This window comes from Callorhinchus milii, unplaced genomic scaffold (genome assembly GCF_018977255.1).
Source record: "Callorhinchus milii isolate IMCB2004 unplaced genomic scaffold, IMCB_Cmil_1.0 Scaffold4, whole genome shotgun sequence".
In the NCBI taxonomy this organism is placed as follows: domain Eukaryota; kingdom Metazoa; phylum Chordata; class Chondrichthyes; order Chimaeriformes; family Callorhinchidae; genus Callorhinchus; species Callorhinchus milii.
Window position 1 is genome coordinate 20,051,211 of NW_024704745.1, and position 17,631 is coordinate 20,068,841.

The 17,631-nt window shown below is 37.7% G+C and overlaps 2 long non-coding RNA genes and 1 other non-coding gene across 3 annotated transcripts; all 3 read left to right on the forward strand.

Annotated features, from left to right (window-relative positions):
* Nucleotides 1–3,315: 3,315 nt before the first annotated feature.
* trnag-ucc lies at nucleotides 3,316–3,387 on the forward strand. The gene has a single exon. It is a non-coding gene; the product is annotated as a tRNA-Gly (tRNA).
* A 1,717-nt stretch (nucleotides 3,388–5,104) lies between these two features.
* LOC121848891 lies at nucleotides 5,105–8,907 on the forward strand. Its single transcript, XR_006085026.1, has 3 exons — nucleotides 5,105–5,153; nucleotides 8,608–8,700; nucleotides 8,879–8,907. It is a non-coding gene; the product is annotated as an uncharacterized LOC121848891 (long non-coding RNA).
* LOC121848890 lies at nucleotides 5,240–7,846 on the forward strand. Its single transcript, XR_006085025.1, has 3 exons — nucleotides 5,240–5,697; nucleotides 6,424–6,538; nucleotides 7,130–7,846. It is a non-coding gene; the product is annotated as an uncharacterized LOC121848890 (long non-coding RNA).
* Nucleotides 8,908–17,631: the final 8,724 nt, after the last annotated feature.

The following is a 17,631-nucleotide window of genomic DNA, read 5'->3' on the forward strand; positions in this document are numbered from 1 at the left end:
GCCATTGTTTATTTTCATAGCTTCCAGTGCACTACTAAAGCTTGTATACAAAAGTCAGGCCAGCAAAACAAAAAACTTCACTACAAAGGAGAGACCAAACTATCCCATATCCTGTGGGACACTGCCAATCCCTATCCTGCCTAGTTCCTGACTACTCAAAAGTCCTTGAAAAATCCTCTGACACACTAATGGCGATACACTCTGCTTAAAACCTTCAGTTATTGCCATTAATCTTCCAGCATTCCTTCTCTCCACACCTGTTTTTTCTTTCCCTGTTCATACTGTATTTTCTTTTCCTCTTCTTAAGGAATTATGAGCCCTGTTAGCTTCAATTTGAAATAATTTCCAGCATAGATTCTGACAACATCTGGCAAAATAAAATAATACTGTATAAAGATATAGCGAATTACTTTCCTGATAAAAGACTCAGGAATTTTAGCATCCACAAAAGATGGACATCTCTACAAGAATGTATTTCAATCTCGCTCATTATAAAAGTCCAATGGCAAACATAATTTTGTAAAAAGTATGTGTCAATCTAATGAACAAACGTCTAAGAATAATACTCTATTGAACAGTGCTGTACATGTGTTAAAGTTTCTCCATAATAACATGTTTTAACATTTCGCTGGTCTTAGATTTTTCTCCTGCTGTTAGCTTAAAATTATAACAATCATTGGCCTTGACTTTGTGTAAAATTGGCTGCTGATACAATGAGCTTTCTTCAATTCTACTGGGGAAAATTAATTCAAGAATGGGAAAAAAAAAGCATTTGTTGGAAATTCACCATCTTACAAGTAACAGTGTGTTATTCTTCCACCCGAGTCCTCATATATTCATCTCTTTTGTTTGTCCTGCTGACGTGAAAGGCGTTATACAAATATAATTTGTTGTTGTTGTGATACTTCTGAGGCCTGAAACCCATAACATCTTTATTTGTAAGACTATTTTGTCTTCAATTTTAAGATTGTGCAGAAATTTGAAAAATTCTTAAATTCAGTCGTCGTTTGGAAATTGGTTCTTTAAGAACCGCAGAAAAATGACCTCCAAATCCCTTGGGATCCTTTGAGTTTCCCTCTGTTTCAGTCAGCTTCTTGCGAAAGTGTATATTATTATTTTATTGAATGTTTCCGCTGGTGAGAATTCAAATATTGTAAAAGTTTTAGGCAGCTAAAGAGGAAATTTAGGTTTAAATTTAGAACAACTGTTCAGAAATAGAAGGAATGAAGTTGCATTTGGATTGTGTCTTTTCATGCCAAAAAAACATGTTACAAAAAAAACTTTTCAGTTAGGCAAACTTGGCAGACACATTGCATGTGGGAAGATCTCACAAAGAGCCATAAGGTGAATGTCCAATTCATCTGGAGGACTGTAGGCCAAGAAACACCCTTTTCTTTTTGACAGATTTTCTTTTCTAGGTTGGTCTTGAATTGCCAACCTTCTCGTCCATAGCTCAGAGTGGTATGAAATGAGCTGAGCTGACACCATTATAGCAGCAGTCCAATTGAGATTTACTGATCAAGTTGCAAATTAGATTATGTCTTATTTGTAGAACTGGGCACCGCTCAGTTTATTTAGTTGGAAAAATATGTATATCTAAGTGTTCCTGGTTTACTCGAGATGTTCCCATTTCTGTTCTTCAAGTCATGTGATAAGGTTGCGTTCTATAATGTAAGTCAAGTTTTCTCTGCGCTGGTTAGCTACCCTCTCAATCTGGTTAGTCAAATCTAACCATGAATGCAGTCAGGTTTTACATACAGTGTGCATACTCTATTTCTTGATCTGTCCTAACTTGGAGTCTCTTGTATACGCTGAGTGCATTAGTTACCGATTTTCTGGGTTGTATGTGGATGCTTCTCCACCTTTCATTTGAACCATTTTTCTCTAGTTATGTTTCCTGCACTAGTTCTGTTGCTATACTTCCTGTTGTTTTAATAAATATATTGAAATGAATAATACATTTTGGAAAAAAAACACAAAATACTGCAGATGCTGGAAATCTGAAACAAAAACAGAAGTTGCTGGGAACACTCAGCAGGTCAGGCAGCATCTATGGAGAAAGGAAAGTGAGTCAACGTTTCGGGTCCACGACCCTTGGTTAGAATTGACAAACTGTGGACCCAAAAGGAAAGTGAGTCAATTTTTTGGGTCTATGACCTCTTCATCAGAACCATTCTCAGAATCTTCCCAGCGATTTCTGTTTTTGTTTCATAATACATTTTGGGTTCAACCCAAAACAAAAGTTACTTCAATGCCAGATATAGACTGAGAAGTAGAAAATCAGATGTCCCCCTGGGTTGCTCAAAAACTGCAGTAGCTGATACAAGACAGAGATGTATCATTCTGGTTATTGTTGTACTGCTGAGTTTAAAGGTTTGCTTGGATATTGCTGACAATAGTCAGCATTGTAAGAATTCTCAATACGCATTTCCTCCAGATACAGGAGGTAATAATCCTCCAGATAAAATTAGTCAATTTCTTCATGGCTATTTGTGGGATATTACTGTGCACGAATTGGCGACTTCATTCACCTACAAATACATTACACTTTACGAAGTATCAATGTTAAAGTTTCTATATCAAATTAAAGGATTATTATTGTTACCGACTGGATATGTTTTGGGAAATAGGACTGAAGACTGAATCAAGGCCCCCAAGACTGGGTTTATATAATACATTTTAACATCAAGCAGATAAAGAGATTCCATTGAACAACATTAACATTCCATGACACACATGGCATAACACTTCAAAATCTGAATTATAAATCCCATTTTCATTCCCAAATGGTTCCACCTGCTATTGCTGAACACAATTGCATGCTGAGAATAAGGAAAGTTTGTAAAAGCCAGAGCCGATTGCTCAGGTATCCATTCAGCTCCAAGGCATGTTCCATTGATAGACATTTAGTTCACTCCATTTGCTATACTGTACAGTATTTGCTAATGACAAGGAACAACACTAGAAGAGGGTGAAACCTGAGGCAAGATTCCTCGCTCCAGACGCCTCTGTTTGTCTAGCAGTAAGTAGGAACACAGTTAGCCGTTTGGCGGATCGTTTTCCGGGAGTAATAATCAATTCAAAAAATAATAATAATGATTTGGTCACTCAATCCAAGACTGTTTGTGGGACACTGCTGTGCGCAATTGGCTGCTGCATTTCGCCCACAAAATATACAGTCAATTCACTTTATAGTCTCGTCTGTGAAGGGCTTTGAGACAACTCAACAATGTGATAAGGCCCTATATCAAATGCAAGGATTATTATTATCTAAATATATATAGATAATATACATATATATAGATATATATGTGGAGTCCTGTAGCTCAGTGGTTAGAGCACTCGCCTTCCAAGCGAGATACCTGGGTTCAATTCCAGGCAGGGCGAAACCTTGGGTAAGTTTCCTTACTCCACACGCCTAATAATAATCCCTCCAAAACAAAACAATAATAAATTGGTCATTTTTAATCCAATCCACAACTGTTTGTGGGACACTGCTGTGCACAATTGGCTGCCGCGTTTCGCCCACAAATATACAGTCAATTCATTTTACAGTCTATTCTGTGAAGCGCTTTGAGATGTCGAGAAGACGTGAAAAGCGCTATATCAAATGCAAGGATTATTATTATTATATAGCCAACAAGGTTATTCTATTGAGTGCTCACAGACAACATCCTAAATCATAGCAGAAGATCTCAAGAATGGCTAAGGGAACAGAGGAACTATGGAGTTCATTCAAGGAGGTGATTCAGAATGCATTGGACCAATGTGTACTCATGCAAAGAAAAGGTACCAAGCTTTTATTATTGAAAAAAATAGATGGAGTCCAATCAACATTAGAGTTCTGACACATTTTACATTTGGATTGGGACTTAGAAATCTTATTTTGAAATAATACTTGGTAAAATCAGTGTTATGCTGGGATCAAGTTCTCCTTGATTCAAATCTGACCATTAAACATTGATCACCATTGGGCTAAACTTTTGAGCAGCAGGGGCTCTTTACATGCACTTTATCCTGTTGAGTTGTTGTAGCTAAATGCATTAAAGCATTACTAAGCATGCAAAGTTACTAAGGGTGGTGCAGACCACATCCTTTGCAAGTAATGGTTAAAAAGAATGATCTCACTGAAACAGTATTTGTCCAGCTAGAGCTCAGTACTAACATTAGCGTTTGGGCTCACAGGATTGAGAATATGTCACTGCCTCTAAGTCTGCACCTTGGATTACTGCAGACCTCTGTGGCTTTGCCAGCCACTTTTCAAAGCCACTTTAATCTCAGAGAAACTACACTTCCCCCCTCAGCATTTCGCCTGCTTGGGATTTGAGATTTGCAATTTCCAGATGTTGTGGCATACTCACAATCCGCACAGGCTAACATTACTTTATTAATGGTACTAATATTACAGTATAATACACAAAAGGATTATGTTGAGTCATCATAGTCATGGTACCAACTGCAAAAGAGTGAAGGGCTGAGTCGACCCATCAGAATCTACTGTCAACCAATTGAGCCATCCAAGATGCCTTCACTAATACATTAAAAATAAAATATTTCTCAATCAGAAGTTTTTTGCATTAATAGTGACTTTGGGTTTGTGCATATTAATTTACAGGATTCCTGAATGGCAAATCCCATGCTTGCAAAATCTTTAAAGAGGTCAGTGTTGGTTTTTTTCTCTAAACATTTTGCCTGCTTGGGATTTAGCATTTGTAATTTCCAGATCTTGTTGCATATTCACAATCCGCCATTTGCAAACCAGGAGTTGCAATGAACACAAGAAATCCGGTGTGCAAATTAACATTTTCAACCACATTCAAGCTGATTCTCAACCACTTTTTTATGTAACAAGAAAATGCAAAAGTAACAAGAATACGTTTTGACGTCAGTTTGAAAGCCAAATATTATAGTCAGGTTGAAATCTGCTCTCAAAACACCAAAGTTGCAATTGCAAGTTAATATGAAAATCCTGTTAACAAATACTCTTTCATCATCTATTCCCTTTCCCTTGCTCAGGAGTCCAGTCAATCTCAAATGTTGAAGAGTCAGCAATCTCATTAGTGCAAAGAGAGAGATGAAAGTCCAATGCAGGGATTAATGTTTTACAGCACCCACCTCAAAGCAGCACCATAATTTCTGCTGGTCACTCGCAGGTCAGTGAAAATTATTAAAAGCAAGGAAGCTAATAAGAAACAATTTTGTAGGGAAATGCTGCAGTTTGCGTAATGATAGATTGAGAAAATCAGCACTCCTTAGGGGATTGACTGCTGCTGCTGGTTTGGCTGCTCAGAACTACTTGGTTATTTTTGGGACCCATCCTGTTAGCTTGAGGTTTTCTAATGGAGATTAATGTCCATTTCCATTATCTTTTCTGACCTGTATAAGCTGAATTGGAAATGCCTGCCTACCCTTGCCTTAGGGCAAAACGATCACAGAGGAATCGTTTCTGGGCCTCTCTCTGCCTACATAAATGCATTCAGTAAATGAAGCAAGCATGAATGAGCCAAACAGCATTACTTTCTGTAATGATTTACTGCTCCCTAGCACAGCCTGTTAAAAAAATTAAATGATCAGACGAGGATGATTGCAGTACTGTAGATACTCTATATTAAAAAAAGAGGCAAGTTTATGTGCATCCAGTTTGATTATCTGGTGAACATCGCAGACTGACTTCGGGGATGTTTCCAGTACGGGCACGTATGGGCATTTGCTTCCCATTTCTCTCTCTTCAGCTCCAACAAGATGATAGCAGCAGTGATGAGAGGAAAGGCCATGTCCAAGCAGTCTTGTGAGGTGCATGTCACAGATTAACACACTGAGTCTGAATTTTACTGGAATCACTGACCAAACGAAGAACATTTTGCTTTGAATTTTCTTGAACAGTCTCCAGATTATTGCTTTTCAGCTTTTTATAAACGAATAGATTATTATGTTTATACTGAAAAAATTCAAGCAAAAAAAATGCTGTATAATTCAAATTCCAACAGGTCTTACTTAGTCTATAGGGCTATTTTGTCTTAAAATTTAAGGTTGCTCAGAATTGAGAAAAATTCTTTAATTCAGTCTTAATGTGGATGACTGTTGTTTTAAGAACTGTGGAAATTGGCTTCCAGTCTGGGAATATTAGAGCTGTATGTACATTATTTTGAAATATTAATGCATTGTCTCATTTGGAAATACAGTAAAACCTGCATAAGTTTGATCTGTATAAAACGTATAATCACCTAGGTTGTACACCTGCCTAAGTTCCATTGAATTTCCTATTAAGTTTCACATAACTCATACTTTTCATAAGTCATATTAAATGTATGGGATAACGTATTTGAGGTTTACTGTATAGGCACTATATCTTATTTGCTTTTGTAAAATGTTATGCTAAGTGAATGTAACAGTAAATTACATTTGTTTCCCCTGCTCCTGTAGACCCACAACTGGTGGATATAAGACTGTAAGCTATTTACAATGCGTTGTGACTACTGGGACGAGAAAGGGCTGCTGAGTGGAGTGTGACCAGAATATAAGGACCTAAAGATGTGAGGTAGATTTAGAGATTGGAGACATATGGTTGTAGGCCTGAAACTTGAGCTGCTAAAGCCTCAAATATAGTACAGAAGGGAATCTGAATGTCCTGAAAGTGGAAATAATGTTTAAATTATGTATGTCTGCCTCAGGTGCTGAACATAAAGACTGAAATGTGCCTTGTTTTTATCCATATTGATTATACAGTTTATAAAGCTGGGTGAGAATTGCACGGAAAGATTTTTACCAAGCATTAAAATGAGAAATTAGTTGTATATTAAATAAACATTTATTTATACTTATATATTATGTTCAAAGGAATACCGATCACAAGAATCAGATTAGTGAACCTTCACATTTTGTAAAAAAACTTTGATAAAGCCATTTAAGATAAGTAATGATAAAAATAACCTCACTGAGTTTATTCATCAGTATTGTCTCAAAGCACTTGAGAGAATTCACTGTGAAGTCACTGTGTATTTGTAGATGAATGTGGCAGCCCATCTGCACACAGCAATGTTCCACAAACAGCCATGAAACAAATGACCAATTTTATTTGAAGGTTTGTTAGCCAAGACACTGTGAGAAACTGCCTTGTCTTTTCGAGTAGTGCCATGGGATCGTTATCGTCCACCTGAACAGGCACACAGGACACCTTGGTTTAAAGTATCATCAAAGGATGACACTTCTGACAATGCAACACTCCTCCAGCAGCTCTGCTAGATGAGTTGTTTTTATCACAAAATGTGTGAGTGTTTGTTTTCCTCTCAACAGCTCTATTGTTACCCTTCATATTTCACAAAACAAACAGCGATTCACAACCAAGACCCAGCACAATGAAAGTCATACATTGCATGGGGCCCAGGATCATAAATTCACATGTCTCAAAACAATATTAAATAGAATTGAATGTCACAACACAGAGACAATCCATAACCAAACCTAAGAAATGTCAGGCCGTGCTCTATTAAAAAGCGTCGTCAATTTTTATTGCTCTTTGCAATTGTAGATGGTGAAGTCAAGATTCTAACAAAAATTGCTACAATCTTTGGTTTAGTTTTAGCGCTGTACACAGTTATGACTGCATTTAAAATGAGTGCCCCGAGATACTACTTGGTTAAAGTTGCTGGGTTAATTTTCTCATTTAATTTTAGAAACTCAACAGAAGATCGGAAGTAACTGTTTGAATGTATTCCAATGAATAAAGGGGAAATAACTATGAATATTGCATGGTCTAATGATGCCTGACTCAACAGTGAATGCAAATTATTAAAATGTGTTCCTATGCTGTATATTCTTGTGAAGCAACAGTTTTTAATAGCATTAAACTCAAAAATATTCAAAAATGCAGCTATGTTACTCCTGATTCATTTTTTGCAGTGTGGAGACTGCCTTCCAAAACTAACAATGCTTGCTGTGCACTTGGCTAGCACTGTGTTAGAAAATCCATCTAACACATGGCAACCTCTGCTTTCAGGCCATCTGCTTGTTCCTGTCATCGGCTGAGTGAGATATTTTACTTCCATTCCACACAGAAGTAGATCTCTCTGAAATATGGTTCAAAGAGACTGCGGTGTTCACCCAGGCAAGAATGTTCTCCCCTTTTTTATATAGGGGAAAGTTCCCAACAGTATGAATGATTTTTTTTTAAAAAGCTACAAGTAGAATGACAATTGTTTTTGTGTCTTTAAGTGAGGGGATTGTCTAACACCATCATAAACCACAGTTTGGTCTTTTCTTCCTCCACTTCTTCCTGTTTCATCAATGAGGTTGGATTTGCTTGCTGCAAGCACATACTTTCCAGTTGGAAAATAAATAACTGGGGAATCTACACATAAACGTGCACATAATTCTAACTATACACACACTTATTTCTCTGGAATATTTGAACTATAAATCACCCTGGTTGCCTCTGATTACACCAGTGAGTCAGTGTTTGTGCAGGTGTTAAATCTCTCTTTGAAAATGAGCATTTCAGTGAAAGAACAAGTAGCCATGACATCAACAGAAGCACAATCTATTTCTTCACTACTTGCTGATATCTCTAGGTCTCTGTTGCCCAAACCGCTCTCACTTTGTATTTTATAGGAGTTGGAAATACAGCAAAATGCATATATATTCTGTGAAGCGCTTTGAGACATCTAGAAGACGTGAAAAATTTAAACTCATCTTGTTCTTCAGGTAGGTTATTATTTAGACAGATGAGACTTATGTGAGATTTACTGTATTTTAAATCACTAGCTGGGTAGACCATTGCATACAGACGGAGAAGGGAATAGAGAGATATGGGATTAGAAGTGGTGGAGACTCATATGATTTATAAACACGGCAATGTTATGTGTTTCGCTTTACTTTACAGTATATTCCGTGAAATGCTTTGAAGACGTGATAAGGCAATAACAACAATAACAAGATTACATTTTATAGCGCCTTTCACGCCGGGAGGACGTCCCAAGGCGCTGGACAAAGTACAACATTTCAGACCCGAGCTGTACAATATCAAATGCAAGGATTATTATTATTACAACTATAATAATAATTCTGGCATTTCATATAGCCCCTTTAACATCTTCAGCTGATCTGTTATTCAATAATTGTTTATTTCCTTTCCTTCAGTTTCAATGTCTTTTGATATCTTAATAAGACCACAATCCATGATGATTTCTCCAGTTATTCAAAATTATGTCAGCTGCCTGGTCTGGCTGAGACATGCCATATTCTGCTCTTTGTTCCCACTCACAGTAATAAACATTTCCACTGCTCCGGGATTTCATCTCTTCCACGTTACTTTCTGTGAATAGGAGTTATTGTGCTTTCTTTGTTTCCTTTTATTTACCCTGAGTTTTGCTTTAAATTTTTCATCTTTCTGTCTTTTCCTATTTGATCTTGATTTTTTCTTACAATTTTGGTTCTTTTTATTTTCCCCTTCCTGACCTGTGTGTCCTTTCATTTTAAAGTTCACTTGGTAGCTACTCTGATTCCATTTTACTTCCTCTTCTGTTACTCAGTTCTCTGCAATACTAGCTGGTCTCTTTCATAACAGTTGAAATATCAGCCTTGCCAATCTTCTAATGATTGACTTTAGTTTATAGGAAACAAAATTCAGTGTCTTGAATTTTAATCATTGTAGCATCATATTCCAAGAAAAATTAATAATTACAAAGTAAATAATTGCACAGTAATAACTAGAATAATGCTAAAATATGCAACCGACTAGAAAATGAGACATAGCAAGGTTAACTGAAAAGTTATTTCTCTTTTAAGGCTGGTGTGACTGTAAACCAACTGGTCTGCATTTAAAATAATAATCTTTGAACTTTATCAATAATGTGAGAACTACCATCTAATTAACACATCACACTTCATAATATTTGCATTATTCCTTGTATCTGTCTTAAAAATATTTTCACTATTTGTATGTATGTCTTAATGATTTAAATTAAACCAAAAAATATTTTGTCGTGGGGTATTGTCGTTGCTATTTCATTGTTCTTCAGGGCCCCATTGTTTTGAAGACTCTTTGAATTCTGTGGCTCTACACTACTGTTTTGCCAACACACGTAACTGCTATGAGTAAATGTGGCACACAGGTTCTAACTCAATGAGGGTAATTGACTCAATGGTGGAAGACAGATGTGCTCACTGGGCCGTCCATGTACCTTATGAGGATGTCCTCTGTCCTCCTCATAAAGTACAACTAAAATGCACAAATGTTATGAGCTAGGTGCATTGGGAACAAATATCCGCCCGGATCGGAGTCAGGCTTCATCACTGTTAAGCGCTCTGAGATGCTACCCTGCGTGGAGGGAGCTATATAAGTGCAAGTTGTTGTATTATTGTTGTATCAATTATTTAAGTCCTTCTTCTTCTGATTTTTTGGTTCAGTTAAGCTATTATTTCATTCTGAACTTTCTTATTGGAGTTCCTCTTTGTACCTACCTGAAGAACAAGATGAGTTTAAATAATTTATATTTGCTTACTAGAGTCCCTCCTTGTATCTACCTTTATACCTTGTTAATATCCTATTGAAGGCCGGTTACCTAAGTAATATTTGAAAGAAGTTTAGTAATGAGTTGTACAGAATTCAGATATTTGATTTATTAACTGCCCTCCAGATAACTTCACTTTGTTTATTGAGTGAACAACTGAGCCATACAATTATTTGTGTGAGTTTTTCAGTGAGTGTCTGCAGGCCACTCGTCTGTAGAGGGAGTCATAACCGAGTCTGATATTTCCCAACCAGTTGCCACACACATGCACAAACAATTGAAGGTGATATAGAGATACAAAGAGCATGGACCTTTGCTGGTTTTCCCCTTCTTAACACCGGGAAGGCAAGAGTCTATTTACCTTTTCCATGCAACCCTGGCTGAGTCCAGCAAACTCAGTATGGTTGGGGTCAAACCAGTGAGTCAGTTAGCTGCAGTTTTCCGCCACTGCCTCTCATCGCAGGCCGCCGACACCATCATCCATGCGTTCATCATATCCAGGCTCAACTATGAAAACTCCCTGCTTGTTGGCCTCCCCAACTCCTCCCTCTACTCCTCCCCACATCAGGCTCTGCAACCCTATCACCCCCATCCTCGCCCGGCTCCACTGGCTTCCCATCATTCGGAAGGTACAGTTCAAGATCCTGGTCTTCACCTTCAAAGTCCTCCATGGCCGTGCACCTCCCTACCTCTGTGACCTCCTAACCCCTTACCAACCTGTCCACTCCCTCCACTCAGTGGGCTCCAGCCTGCTTCACTTCCCCTGACTTGCCTGCTCCACCATTGGCGGGCAGGCCTTCAGCCACTGGAACTACATCCCACAGTCCCTCTGCCTCACCCCCTCCCTTGCCTCCTTCAAGACCCGTCTCAAGACCCTCCTACCCCTACCCTCCCTCCAACCCTCCTGATCCCACCCATCAGCCCTGGTGCGGATCCCTTACTGCCCAGCCCCTTGGGACATCCCGCTGACCTGAAAGGCGCTATGCAATTGGAATTTGTTGTTGTTGTTTTCTCCACTACACTATTGTGGTTGCTCCTGATTTAGCATTCTTGATAATACTTCCAATGAACTATTATCACACAGATTTCTTATTTTCCAATAGAAATGCATTTCTTGGGCTGTTCTTTTTCTTGTACCAATGTGTCTTGCTTCAGATTTTCCACATTCAGTTCTTCCTGCCTTTTTTTTGTTAGCTCATCCTCATTTCTTTAAATGACTACAATCTCTCTATCTGCCTAAAGTAGTTGTTTAACAATATTCTTACTAACATTGTCTTTCTGCACATCATATTGTATGAACTCTGCAAACAAAGATCTCAAAACCACTAGTTATTAACCTAGAAAGAACGTTGTCCATTTATTTTCTGTAGCTTTTTACTCAAATCATTTTCTTTTTAATTTAGATACCTATTTTGTCATTCATGCTGGGAGCTTTAACCTTTAGAAGCCTCACTTTATCAAATGTGCTTCTTGATAATGATAATAATACTTGATTTGATATAGCGCTTTTCATGTCTTCTAAACATCTCAAAGCGCTTCACAAAATATACTGTAAAGTGAATTGACTGTACATTTTGTGGGCGAAACGCGGCAGCCAATTGCACACAGCAGTGTCCCACAAATGGTCATGGATTGAGTGACTAGTTTTATTATTGTGTTTTTTTTCTTGGGGGATTATTATCAGGCATGTGAAGTAAGGAAACTTGCCCAAGGTTTCTCCCTGCCGAGAATCGAAGCCAGGTCTCTTGCTTGTGAGGCGAGTGCTCTAACCACTGAGCTACAGGACTCCACAAGGACTCTTGATATCAGTTGTCTGCCTAATGTGTGTCAGCTCAGCTCAGTGGTAGCATGCTTGAGTCAGAAGGTTGTGGGTTCAAGTCTCACGTTGGGACTTGAACTCACATTATCTAAGATGACACTCCAGCACTGGGGGGGATGTTGCACTCCAGCACTGGGGGGGATATTGCACTCCAGCACTGGGGGGGTTGTCCTTCAGATGAGACCTTAACTGCCTATTCCGATGGCACTGTTTGAAAAGAGAAGGGAGCTTCTTCCGGTGTCCTGGCCAACAATCCCAAATAAAATTGATCACTCACTCAGTGGCTGTTTGTGGAACATTGCTGTGGGCAATTTGCCTACAAATATACAATCACTTCATTTCACAGTAAATCTTGTGAAGCGCTTTCAGTCGTCCTTCCAACGTGATAAGGCTCTATACCACATGCAAGGATTATTATTACTATTAATGTCATTTAATGGTTCTAAAACCATCCCGACTGCACTTTTGAAAGGTTTCCATAAGACAATGATAGTCCCGTTAAATGTTCATAAATGTTTTCTCCCATTACCAATATTGGACTAATCATTCTGTCATCTTTTGTGAATTAGAAATAAAGTTGTTTTCCTTCTCAGGTTGCTTTCCTGGCATGTATTCCATCTGATCAAAATGCCCTAACAATAAATATTTGATACTTTGTTTCTTATATGTGAATACTTTCTGAATCTCAAAACTTACCTAGTTTCGTAAGTTAGTATGTGGACAAATTCCATAAACAATGATGTGAGGAATACATTCTTTACCTTTCGTGTTTATGTAATGTATCCCTTAAAGAACATTTTAAACTCTGCTAACTTTGTACATAAACTTTAGAAATACTTTTAGTCCGTCCTGCTGCTATCAACAAGCTGGATTTCTATTTACTTATTCTTTCTGATGCTCACTGTACTTGCTCCAAACTTATGTTTATGTTATTTTCAGACTCCACAGCTTGCTGTTTCCTCATCTTTTAAAGCAAAAGAAAATCAAATTATATAGAACTTTACAGCACAGAAATAGATAATTTGTTCACCTGTGCCGATCTTTATTCTCCATATAATCCTCCACTTCTCCAATCCCCTCTCCTATATCCCTCTATTCCCTTCTCTTTCATATAAGTTTCCACTTAAATACGTTCCTGCATTTTGCATCAACCAGAGCTTCAGGCAGTGAGTTCCACATTCTCACCAATCTCTGCTTAAAGAAGTCCTTCCTAAATTTCCCTTTGCTTCATGTACTTTTGGTTATATGGGGACTTTGAATAAGTCACCATTCAGATTCCTTAAAGAATCTTAGAAATCGACACAAATTAAGACCCCAATTGACATTCTCTTTTGGATTTATTTTAAAATCCATCCAACAATTGCTTCACTAATGTCTTAGCTATAATGAATTAACACAGAAAAGATATTTGACCCAATGAATGTTATTTCTGATGGCAATAAATAATTGGAAATGCAGTCGACTGTTCCTGATTTACGTAATCTCGTGAAGAACATAAAACATCCACAAAATTCACAATTGATATTGTTTCATTTGTTGACAAGCTGTGCAACTGTGGTTTATTAAATAACCTGGTTAATATCCTTACTTTACAGGAAGATTCAACAGTCTGAGACGATACTCTGCGTGAAGGGTGCTAGATTGTTTTTGTAATCTGTTTATGTAAAATGTAACTAGGTTTTTTAAAAACAATATCCACTCTGTGATTAAATCATTTTGGCTTTAATGCTCTAAAAGACTAAACTAACAGCTGCCAAATGTTTCTAACATTTTGAGAATGCAGTCACTCTCATCACTGTAAATCCTATGCCTGATATTTCATATACTGTAACATTATTTTTATAATGATAGAAATTTGTGAATGAAATCTTCCAATACTTGTTTTAAATGGGGGAGGTAGGGTGAAGGAGGGGTAGAGGCTTCGGTTCTGCCTTGGTATATTAAATTTCTCAGAGGTAATATTACTGATTACCAACAGTAGATGGAGATATAGGCAATATAAACAAGTAATGTGATATTAAAATACACTATTGTGAAAGATAGGAACACCTGTTTTAAGTTTAAAGCCATACATTGTGCTCAGTTTCCTAATCTCAGATGGGATACCAATAGAAGTTGCTACTATTGACAACAAATGAGGCAAAGGACCACCTTTCCCTGTATCTCATTTGTCATTTGGTGATATGTCCTGACTATTTTAAATAATGTTGACCTTTGGGGGAGTGCCATGGGCATATTTGTTTTGGGGGTGTCTCCTATCATTGATGAGCTAAACAAGCTCATCACACATGTATGGCAGTTTTGCTTAAGGTGTGCGCATCAGATTTATGGCATATATTAAATGATTTGTGAGTGGTATCACTGAAATCTACATTCCATATTGGATCCTTTGGTTGCAAGTGTAGCTGCAATGGGTACAGCTAGTAACATATATGCATAAACAGATTAAGAATTATTTTCAGAAAGCAATGCCACTCATAAGATTAATGTCACGAGTTCAAGTGTTGCTGCGATTCTGAAATTGATCTATAAATCTTTAATAAGAAATGGTTTCTCAGATCACGGATTGCCATCCATTTTTATTACGAAAGCTACAAAATTGTTTCCATAACTCGTGATTTAGAAAAATATTCCTGGAATGGATTATAGCTTGGCAGCCCATTAACATGACTGCTACCTTTACAGTCCAGATGGTGTTCTTTTATCAATCTAGACTTCCTCTTAGATATTGTATTTTAGATGCATTTTGGAGCCTTCTATGGTGGTGGGCGGGGGGGAGGGGAATGCATGTGGTCTTTATTTTTACAATTGGTGACCAAGGATGCCTTGAAACTTCAAAAATATAAACAGGGAACCAAATGCCATTTTCTTTGCTTACTACTTCTGAAGAGTACTAATTATTAAAGGAGAAGTAAAGTTGAGGGAAGTACTTACCGCCGATTTTGAAATAATTGTGTTTCAAAGGTAGTAGCGACCCATTTCTGTTCAACTTCTTAGCTAAGCCACTGTCACTAATGGAGAAGGGTTGTACTCTTTCCAGAATAACTGCATGCATCAATGGGATACTGTCTGGGAGCTCCTCTGAAGCCACCAACCACTGTTATACGATGGATAATGAGATATTGCTTTTAAAACTATTATATTCTGAGAGAGAAAAGATTTGAATGGTAAGCACTTCCCCTCAATTAGTTTCCTTCCTCTTTTAAGATTTTCATTGAATTAGCATAATAATATTTAAATTTGAGCTGTGATCAAACCATCTGTGTCTCTTCATTTTTGGGTGTAACCCTATGTCACAAGATTTCTGATCATAGGTCTATTTCACAAATAACTTGATTACTGCATACCGCACTATTCCAACAAGTGCCCAATTCCAAGTGCCCCGATTTTGGTACATAGTCCTTTCTCACAAGTACCTTGATTTCTGCATGTAGCCCGATCATGCAGCCACCAAACTAACCTACCCACTCTCTTTGCTCAGCACACACCGCTTTATGTTCCTCACCCTACCCACCCACCATTGGCAGTCGAGCTTTCAGCCAATCTACCCCCATTCTCTGGAACTCCATCCCTCAGATTCAGACCCTGATTTCTGTATATAGTCCTATGTCACAAATGACCCTAATTTCCGAACATCTCACAATTACCCCAATAAGGCACAGCTTTATCTCAGGTATCCCTGATTTCTCTATTTTTCCAGCGTTGAGTGTATCAGACAGTGTTCCAGCATGGGGCTTGAACCCACTGTATTCTGACTCAGAGGCAAGAGTGTCACTGTACTAACTCAGACAGACTGATATAGCTCTAACACTCAAGGGGGGAACCAAGCAAAGATGGCAAAATTATGAACCAACAGTGATCAGTTGACATCCATGTCGTCCAGTTCAAAAAAAGAGGATTGGGCTGGCAAATTATATTTTTAATAAGAAATATGAACTTAACTGAGATTGTCAGATGTCAAGTCCTAAAGTCCAACCTTTCAACCGCACAAATGTAATGGTTTGTTGAAGTTCATATGTTTGAGATTTAAGGGACAAATATTTCCTAAATTGTCATGGTTTGTTAAATTCAAAGAATGAGAAGGGTTTTCAAGGGAAAACCTGTATAGGGAAAGCACTTCATTGTGAGGAGGAAATGAAACTGGGATACACATTTCAAACAAACACCAATTCTGCACAGAGCAACATGAAACTAACCTGTATTTTGAAGCAAGCTTATCTTGAAATCAATCATATTTTGAAATTGGCAATCTAGTGTTTTTTCTGGTTTTTTTTTCATCTCATACTCAATCCTTTACATAAAGTTTACACGATGTGCTATTTATTCATTATTTTATCTTTAGCAATTTATTTACTAACAATTATAATTGGAAAATATACAACTAAGATTATTGTTATTTTCGTAAGGACGAGACTATGAAACCAAATCTTGTTTTGTAAATTATCCATTCCAAAAAGTAAACAATAAACCTGAAACCAGACAACTGTAATAAATTGGACACTCACACTCTGGGGTCCCCAAGCCTTGGCTCTTGTCAACCTACGCCTAACTCTTTGGAATTAGGTAAGCAGGATGCATCCTTCCAGGGAGAGAGTGCACATTCCATTCCAATAAACATCTCTGGAATTTCCATTTATATGGAAATCAGTTTGGTGTGGATGCTCTTAAACATTGTGATTGCACATGTAACAGACACCTGGCTGAAAAAAAATTAGGAGAGGGAGTTATCAAAAAATCCAAGTTCTAAATTGGATGGATAAACTAGAAAGACCGATGGTCTACTTCTGGCTGATTTTGTAACTGATATAAAACACCATATATCCATGCACTGATTACATAACGGACCATCCGCTTTGGGGACTCTGACGCAGAAAACATGTCAAATGATGTTGGGAATTTTTATGATGTATGCACATGTGGTTGAAGTGATTTTAAAGAAGTGGAACTGTGAATAGGTAGTGCAGGTACGTATAGATCCAGGATCTGGATAAATACAGTTTAGAAAGAGAAACATACACAGACCAAAAAGCAGAAGATTAGAAAACAGACAGAGAAGCAGAAGATTAGTGAGAGAGAAAAACAAGAGGCAGAGGATTTGCGAGAGAGAGAAACAGACAGAGATTATAGAGAGAGATACAAACAAGAAAAGGATGTTTCTCCTCAGGTCCTGACCAACAATGCCCCAGATAAATTGATCATTCACTTCATGGCTGTTTGTGGGACACTGTGTGTACACATCGGCTATTGCACACACCTACAAAAAAAACACACAATATTCACCAATTGGCCATGAATATTTTAAAC